Genomic DNA, 8,952 nt, shown 5'->3' on the forward strand with positions numbered 1-8,952 from the left:
CTACCTGCCGTCTGATTTAACTAGTCTAGGTCCCTGGAGTGAGTGGTATCACTGGATGCTTTCACTCAGCATAGTGTCTTCAAGGCTCATCCTTCTTGTGACACGTGTTAGAATTTCCCTTCTAAGGCTTAATAACATTCCATTGAATGCACCTGGGGCATTTTGCTTATCTGCCCATCCCAGATGGTCCAGAGTGTTGCTTCCACCCTGTGGCTATTGTGACTAACGCTGGCTTGAAGTGGTTGTCCACTTGCCCACTGCAGGCTTTCCTTTCAGTCCTTTGGGGTGCACACCAAGAGGTGGTAGTGTCAGGTCATGTGCTAATTCTAGTTTTCGGTTTTGGAGGATGGCCATACTCTTCTCAGGGTGGCTCTTTTTTTAATGGATGTTTTTGATTTGGCCACACCAGCTGGAGGGCAGAGGGCAAGCAGGCCCAGTTGTCCCGAGTCCCAGGTGCACCTCATTCCTCTTGTTTCAGTCTGGGGTTTTTTCCTTTGAAGTGTGTTTCTCATTCAGCTGCTCTGGGGAATGTTCTTGAGTGTCAGGGAAACTGCTTGGGTTCTGGGGAGGTGGTGGACGGGGGGACAGTCACATCTGGACTCCTGCTTGTTGGGTTGCTTCACCATTTGGCTTCTCAGAAGGGCATGAGGCTACTCACTGCTCTCCTCTTTGGCCTGAGTGGGGATTTTGGAAGAGAGTGATGCTAGGGTTTCCAGATCAATGCATTTTGATGTTTACATTAGTGGTACATAATGTGCATTTTGTTCTTTTAAAAAATTTGTTCTTTTTAGATATATATGACAGTATGTATATACATACATATATCTATGTCTATACATAGGTATACATGATAGAGTGTATTTTGACATATTCTACATACATAGAGTTTCACTGGTCGTGTATTCATATATGAACACAGAAAAGTGATGTCCCATTCGTTCTACTGTCTTTCCTATTCCCATCCCCCTTCCTTCACCTTTGTCTAAGCCAATGAGCTTCTGTTCTGCACCCCCCCTTCCCCGTTTTTGTGAGTTAGCATCTGCATATCAGGGAGAACTCTTGGCCTTTGGTTTTAAGGTAAAATGTGTTTTATAAAAGATCAGGAAATGATCAGTAAAATTGTTAAGGATTTTAGTGAAAACTTTGAATTCTCTCTACAACCATGACTCTTAACTTTTTTTTTTTTTTTTTTTCCTGCTGTGAACAAAGGAACAACTAGAAGAGAAGAAGTTTATTTGGGGCCTCATGGTTTCAGAGGTCTCCGTCCATAGACGGTTGGCTCCATTCCTCGGGAACTGAGTGAGGCAGAACATCATGGCACAGAGTGTGATGGAGGAAAGTGGCTCAAGACTTCACACCAGGAAGCAAAGAGAGCTAAGTTTAGCCCACAAAATACATACTCCAAAGGCACACTCCCAGGGACCCCCTCCTCCAGCTACACCTTGCCTGCCTGCAGTCACCACTCAGTATTCCCTATCCGGGTCAGTGAATTGAGCACTGATTGGATCAAGGATCTCACAGCCCACGCACTTCACCTCTAAACCTTCGAGCATTGTCTCACACATGAGCTTTGTGGGACAGCACACATCTGCACCACAACGATGACTCTGAGCCTGTTGGTTGAGGGGCTTTTCACAGCCAATTTCAGAAGAGTGAGGGGGGGCCCTGTTGGTCTCATGGAATCTTAATGGTTGGGCAGGTGATCTTGCCAGTCCCCTGCCTAGCGCAGGTGCCCTCCAGACCCCACGCACCTGTGGCAGCTTTTCAGAGACACTGCTGGCCAGTGCCTTTTATCCTCTGTCCTTCCTTGTCCTCGTATGTAAGGTGGAGATAATTGCTGGACCTCCCTCATAGGGACAAAAGTATTAAATGAGCTACTATGTGTGTGCCAGAGAACGTCTCATCAGGAAACAGGATTCAGTCTAGGAGTTTCAATCCTCCGGGCTTGTTATTGAAGAGCACTGCCTGTTATAAAATGTTCCATCAAGTGAGATAAACCTTCTTGCTCATCGGTGCTCCTTTAGAGCACCATAGGTCAGCTCCGCACCCACTTTCCCTTCCATTAGTTATCTGTGGGACACAAAATGTGAGGGGAAAAGATGGGAAAGAAAAGCCAGGAGGGTTTAAAAATGCCGAAGGCATCCAGTGAAGTATCCATAGTAGGTCTCAAGATAATCCTGGTGGGTGGAACAGCTTCCCATTGCTCTCAGGAGACAGACGCACAAGCCCTCGCAGGGCCGCAGCTTGGTCTGCTGCTTCAGCCTTGGGTCCCACTGCTCCCCTCCTGCTCGCTGCTGTACAGGCAAGGCTTTTCCTTCAGTTCCTTTCCATCCTTTTCTATAGGGAGCTCAACCCCTGTTCCTCCTTTCTCCTAGTTGGTTATGATCATTTTTTACTGTATCAGCTTTATTGAGATATTATGTACCATAATTACAATGTAAAGTTCAATTTTAGAACATTTTCATCAGCCCCTAAGGAAACCCTTTCCCCATTAGCAGTTAGCCCCCATTCCCGCCTCCTCCCAGCATCAGCAAACCACTCATCAACTTTTTATTTATGGATCTGCGTGGTATGGACATTTAATACACATGAAATTGCATAATATATTACCCATCATGAGCTTCTTTCACTTAGCTCAGTGTTTTCAAGGCTTTTCCATGTAGTGCTCTATTCTTTATTATGGCTGCATAATATTCCATTGTATGGAAATACCACCTTTTATTTGCCTTTCACCAGTTGATGGACATTTAGCTCACTTCCACTTTTTGCCTCTTGTGACGAATTCTGCTTTGAACATTCATCTACGAGTTTTTGCTTGGACATGTTTCAAAGCTCATGGGTGCATGCCTGCTATCATTTGTCCCTTTAACTCATACTGAAGTTTAATTGCCAGTGTGGCAGTTGAGAAGGATTCATCTTTTTCTGGTGGTACTGGGTTAACTCTTGAGGGTCTGGATAGGTAACCAGGACAGTGGTCATTATAAAATGAGCCCAGCCCTCTTGCTGCTCTTCTGAAGGCGCCTGCCTCCCCTTCTGACTTCTGCCATGTTGATGAAGAAGCATGAGATCCCCACCAGATGCGGCTGCATCTTGACTTCTCAGCCTCCAGAATTGAGCCAACATGAAACTCTTTCCTTTGTAAATTTCCCAGTCTCAGATATTCTGTTACAGCAACAGAAAATAGACCAAGACAAACATTTGAGTGGGATTACCAGGACCTATGGTAAGTCTATACGTAGCCTTTTGAGGAACGGCTGGACCATTTTCCCAAAGCAGCTGTGCTGTTTTTCACTCCCACCAGCAGTGAAGAAAGTTCCAGCTTCTCCACCTTCTCAGTAAACTTGCTATTGTCCATCTTTTTTATTATAACCACCCTGGTGTGTGTGACATGCGTGGTCTCCTGGTGTGGATTTCATTTGTATTTCCTTGATGGCTAACAATGTTGAATATCTTTTCCTGTTCTTATTAGTCATTTTATGTCTTCTTAGAAAATGTGTCTATTCTGCTGCTTTGCCCGTTTTAAAAATAGGTCATTGTTTTGTGCAGCTGAAACAGAATTACTCCAGACTATGTAACTTGTAAAAACAATCAAACAAAAAACCAGAGACATATTCTTACAGTCCTGGAGGCTGGGAAGTTCAAGGTCCTGGGCCCACATCTGACAAGTGCTGTCTTGCTGCATCATCCCATGGCAGAAGGTGGAAGGGTGAGAGAAAGTTGTGCACATGCACATGCAGGAGGGAGGGAGAGGGAGAGAAGAGAAAAGGAGGGGAGAGGAGAGAGAGAAAGAGCAGAGAGAAGAGGAAGAGAGAAGAGGGACTGAACTCATTCTTTTGTCACCTGAAATAACAATGTTAGTCCATTCATGAGGGCAAATCCCTCATGATCTTGCCACCCCTCATAACCAGTCCCACCTCCAAAACCCTGGTGCACTGGGAATTAAGTTTCCAACACGTGAACACAGTCAAATCATAGCAGTCATAATCTTTTCCTTTTTCTTTTTCTGGATGATTAGAGATTGAACTCAGGGGCACTCTACCACTGAGCCACATCCCCAGCCCTATTTTGTATTTTATTTAGAGACAGGGTCTCACTGAGTTGTTTAGTGCCTCGCTTTTGCTGAGGCTGATTTTGAACTCATGATCCTCCTGCCTCACTGCCTGAGCTGCTGGGATGACAGGTGTGTGCCACCGTGCCGGGCAGCAATCATTTGTCTTTTATGATGGAACATTCTTAATTAGCCCTTACCCATCCCTCAGTCTCAGGCAAGGCATCCTTTCTCAAGGAAGGTTTCCCAAGACCCACTTTGGGATTAGCTTGATTGTTTATCTTTCTCTCTTCTGGTCTGTGAGCTGAGGGCGATATGTCCATTGTGCATGGCATGAAATAGAAACCCAGCAAATATCGATTGAATGAGTAAGGCTTTCTCCCTTTGAAGACTCTTTCAGTACAGTAACTGTGCTATGTACAGTGGCTATGAGGCCACACGATGTCCGCTGGTTCTTCCAGCACGTGTGTCTCCGTTTTGTCTGCCTCTAGACTTATCGTTAGAGTCTTTGCTAAACACTATGACAAATTTCAGAACACAATATAATGTAGAAGTTGGAAATCAATAAGCATGGTCAGCTTGAAGTCAGCAAGGATGGCGACCGGCTGGCCAAGAGAATCTACCTGATGGTTTCTAGAATGTCTGCCTTCACCCAGGGTCCGTGCCTCTGCTCTGTGGGTTCAGGATTCTGGGCGAAGAAAAACAGAATGACAGAGGAAGAGAGTAGCCGAAAAGCAACACAGTCCACGAGATTAGAGCTCAGTAGTGATTCCCAAGGTGGTTCTTTCCCTCTACGTTATCCTAGATTCACAAGAGTGTGAATTAGGAGATAGTGAATTTTAATTTCCAGCAGGGCTGGGGTGGCAGGTCACATCCTCTTGCCAGGATGTTCTCTTCCCGGACACCAGCTGATGGTCAGGAGTTCCTTTAGCTGTTCTGACCCATGTCAGAACAGGAGGAGTCCTCTATCTGATCTGAATGCCCATGACTTTACAACCCACAACCCACCATGGCCACCACAGAGATAGCCTTGCCGTGGCACCAAACAAGTAGTCCTGGCAAAGATGGAGACAAGTCTTGGCATGACTTGCCCCTCCTGATCTGAGGCAGAGACCTTGTGCCTGCAGTGCTTTAAAGACATCTGTGGAAAGTCTCTTCCAAATCATTGCAATAGGCCCATGTCAGGAATGACCGTAATCTCCGCAAATCCTCTCTTTTCAGTTTAGCAACAGTATTTTTCTCCATGAGAGGAAGAAATGGCTCTGTCACCTATTAATCAGGGAATAGGGGCTGTGTGGAAGGAAACAAGTTCCAATTCTTGGTGGGAGGAGAGAGGAGGGCTCCTCTGGAAATCAAGGCCTCTTATCTTGCTAGTGGCCAGAGTTGGTTTGGAGGCGTGGAAAGATGGGAGGATAAGCCAGAAACAGCCCACTTGTGTTCTCCTTTCCATAGGCCTCTCTCATTTGAGAAGTGCAACACATATCTGTCCGAAGAGGAAATCCCAAGGCAGTGTCCCCCTGCCAGGCCCACTGTGTCCACCTGCCAGGCCCACAGTTTCTGAGAAAGGCACAGGTGTGTATGTAAAACGGGGCGCTGTCTGCTGAGCAACCTGTTTGCCAATGGGCTGCCCTAGTGTCCCCATGGCTGTTGGAAGGCCTCTGCTGAATTGATAAGATGTGCATCCTCACCTCTCCCAGCCCTGGATTGGCTTACCCGGGTGGAAGCTGCTGTTAGCCTGGTCATGGGACTATGTTTGACTCTGGGAACACCTTCTTCCAGAAGTTCCTAGCCAGGGGGAAGCATGAGCGTTGCCTTTGGAACTGAAGAGAGAGCACAGGGAGGGGTAGGCGGGGGAGCAGGAGGGGTGGGTCTGCTCAAAGCCCCATTCCAGAACGACTGAATCAGAGGCCGGGGCAGGGACACTTTTGAAAAGGTCAGTGTTAGAGAAGCCTACACACGCTAAGGCCTTCATTTAACGCACTCTGGGGGCTCAGCCTCTTTGTTCATAAGGTCTTATGGGACCGTTTATTGTTTATCCATCAGCTACTCTGATGGAAAAACAGGAAGGATAAATTTTTTTTTTTTTTTTTGATGTTGCAGATTGAACCTGGGGCCTTGTGCATATGAGGTAAGTGCTGCTCTACAAACTGAGCTATATCCCCAGGCCAGGATATAAGTTTTTGAAAAAAAGGAAGCACGGGTACTCTTGGTCAGTGAGAGTGGAGGATAGGAAAGGGAACGAGAGGGAGAGCATCGCACTCACCTGAAAGATAAATTAACTCATAAGAGCTTAAGTAAACCTCTCATGCCAGGGCTGCTGAGAGAGGACTCCAAAAAGGCCACTCTCATTACCCTAAGTGGGGAATGGAATAGGGATGCCTCTCTTTTTCTTATAAATTACAAAAGACTTCTTTACTGGGGTATAATTTGCATACCTTGAAATTCATTCATCGTATGTATAGTTCAATGAGATGTTTTCAAACAACAAAAATTGTTTGTTGGTGTTTTGTCATGTAATCATACATGCCCTTAAAATCATGAAAATATATAAGCAAACGCCCAGAAAATTTATAAATTATTCAATCATTCATAAAGAAGAACTGTTAACATTTTGATGTATATGTAGCCTTCCATAATCTTTTTAGATATAAATAATTTTAAATAAAACAGAACCACCTGGTAAAAATGTTTGTAACTTATCTTTTGACTTTATAATATACTTTGAGCAAAATTAAAACATGCTTTTTAAATTGTAGATGTCACAAGCTAAGAGGGAGAACTAGGGTATTAGATAAGAGAATCAGAATTCAGAGCAATCTAAACACCTCTTGGAGCCAAGTTAACCAGGTTAAATGTAATTGGGATACATTTACAGTTCTGAAGTTAGGTTGGAAAGCCACAGGTCTTAGTTGTCTACAAATACCTTACCAGTAAACAATGTCATTTAGTGTTCAAAAGACTAATGCCGAGGCATCTGAACAAAGATCCCACTCTGCGCTGTGCTGAGCTGACCATGCCAAGTATTATTTTCAATCCAACGCAACCAAATTCATGAAAGATTGAAAGATTGACACCAAAGTCAGTCAAGACTGGTGAGTGCATTCAGCTGAGACCCCCTCACATTTGAGGATCAGCCATGGGTCCACAGGACATCTTAAGCCCACTGTAGGAGCTATCCCAGTCGCCTCAGTCGGTCGCTCCTAAGAGATCAAGGGCAGGTACTTTTAATTGTTAAGAGAGGCCTTTTGGCTTCTGTGCCTAGAACTGAATGGAGGGATTTGCCTTTACATCAATTTGGAAACTGACATATAAGACTTAGTAAAAGGAACTGAGCGTTTAGTGCTAAGATGTTGAAGCTCATCATGGTGACTCTGGCTATAGATGGTCAGGGAGGTGGGGCACAGGCTACAGAGGGCTGGCCCCCGGAGAAAAATGCTTCTGACCATTCCTACAAAGGTTTGATTTTCACTATTGATCAGAGACTCAACAGCTAATATATCTTTTTTAAGCTTTTTTTCTCCTTCTCCTTCTCCTTCTTCTTCTTCTGTAGCAGGGATTAAGCCCAGGGGTACTTAACCACTGAGCCACATCCCTAGCCCTTTTTTATTTTTATTTATTTATTTATTTTTGCCCTTTTTTATTTTTTGAGACAGGGTCTTGCTAAGTTGCCAAGGGCCTCGCTAAGTTGCTGAGGCTGGTCTCAAACTTGCGATCCTCCTGCTTCAGCCTCCCGAGCCACTGGGATTACAGATGTGTGCCCACTATGCCCAGCTAAGGCCTCTTGAATTTGTGTTGCTTGCTCTGTGTTTTTTATTTTCCTATTTCTTAAAATTAAAGAGAGGTTAACATTAGAATAGTTCTAAAATGTTTCTTCAAACCAAGGGAAAGCAAGAAAGCAGGTTTTACTTAGTCTTAACCCTTGCCAGATTGGGATAAGGAAACTTGAGGGCAGTTGTGGCTGCCAGATAGAACCAGGTGAGGCAGAAGGATCACAAGTTCAAGTCCAGCCTCTGCAAATTAGTGAGGACCTTTCTCAAAATAAAAAAAAAATAAAAAGGACTGGGGATGTGTCTCTGTGGTAGAGCAACCCGAGGTTCAATTCAATCTCCAATTACCCCCACCTCCAATAAAATAAAATAAAATAACAAATGAAACAAACAAGAGACCCAGTCCTGGTGGTGCTCTGTATCAAGCCTGCTGATTTTCTCTGCCAGCAATAGCAAATCAAGTGAAATGGCTTACAGACAAGGATATTTTTGTTTTCATCAGTCAGGCTGGGGTGTAGCACCATGGGAGAGCACTTGCCTAGAATGCAAAAGTTTTCTCCAGGTCTAGAGGGAGGTTCTCAGGCTAATGATGTGGAGATGGAGATAAGTTTGCCACTCTGCCTTCTCTGCGTTTTTCAAGTTGATTATGCAACTCCAACCTCCGGAGCCTCATGGAAGGTGTCTCAGGCAGGAAGGAAAAAGGACTTCTTCCACGTGACTCTCTCTTTTGTCTGGGTTGAAAATCTTTTCCGGGAAGTTGCCCCACTGGCTTGACATCCTACTACACAGAAGGAAGTCAACATGGCTTAGTCATGTGAGGGCAGCCTAAACCTGGATCTAACCCAGTTGGATTCATTCTTTAGGGCAGGGCACATGGGCTTATTTCACAGCTAATGGTATTTTCCCAGCCCATTCCTGTCTAGCTCTGACTTCTCCTGAGTTCTGGGTGCTTGTCACCCACCCATTGTACATCTGCACTTGGGTGTCCGTCAGCGGCTCCAATGACACGTCTGTAATTACCTGCATCCTACTTCACCCTGGAGTGGAGAGCTCCATTCGTCCACCAGAAATATCACTGAAGACAGCAGTGGTCATCCAGTGTCCAGTCCTGAGAGACCGCCCCTTTTGGACTCTCCT

The sequence above is a fragment of the Marmota monax genome, unplaced genomic scaffold, assembly GCF_021218885.2.
Source record: "Marmota monax isolate L192 unplaced genomic scaffold, Marmota_monax_Labrador192_F-V1.1 WCK01_AAM20220418_F8-fsc00245, whole genome shotgun sequence".
NCBI classification, from domain to species: Eukaryota; Metazoa; Chordata; class Mammalia; order Rodentia; family Sciuridae; genus Marmota; species Marmota monax.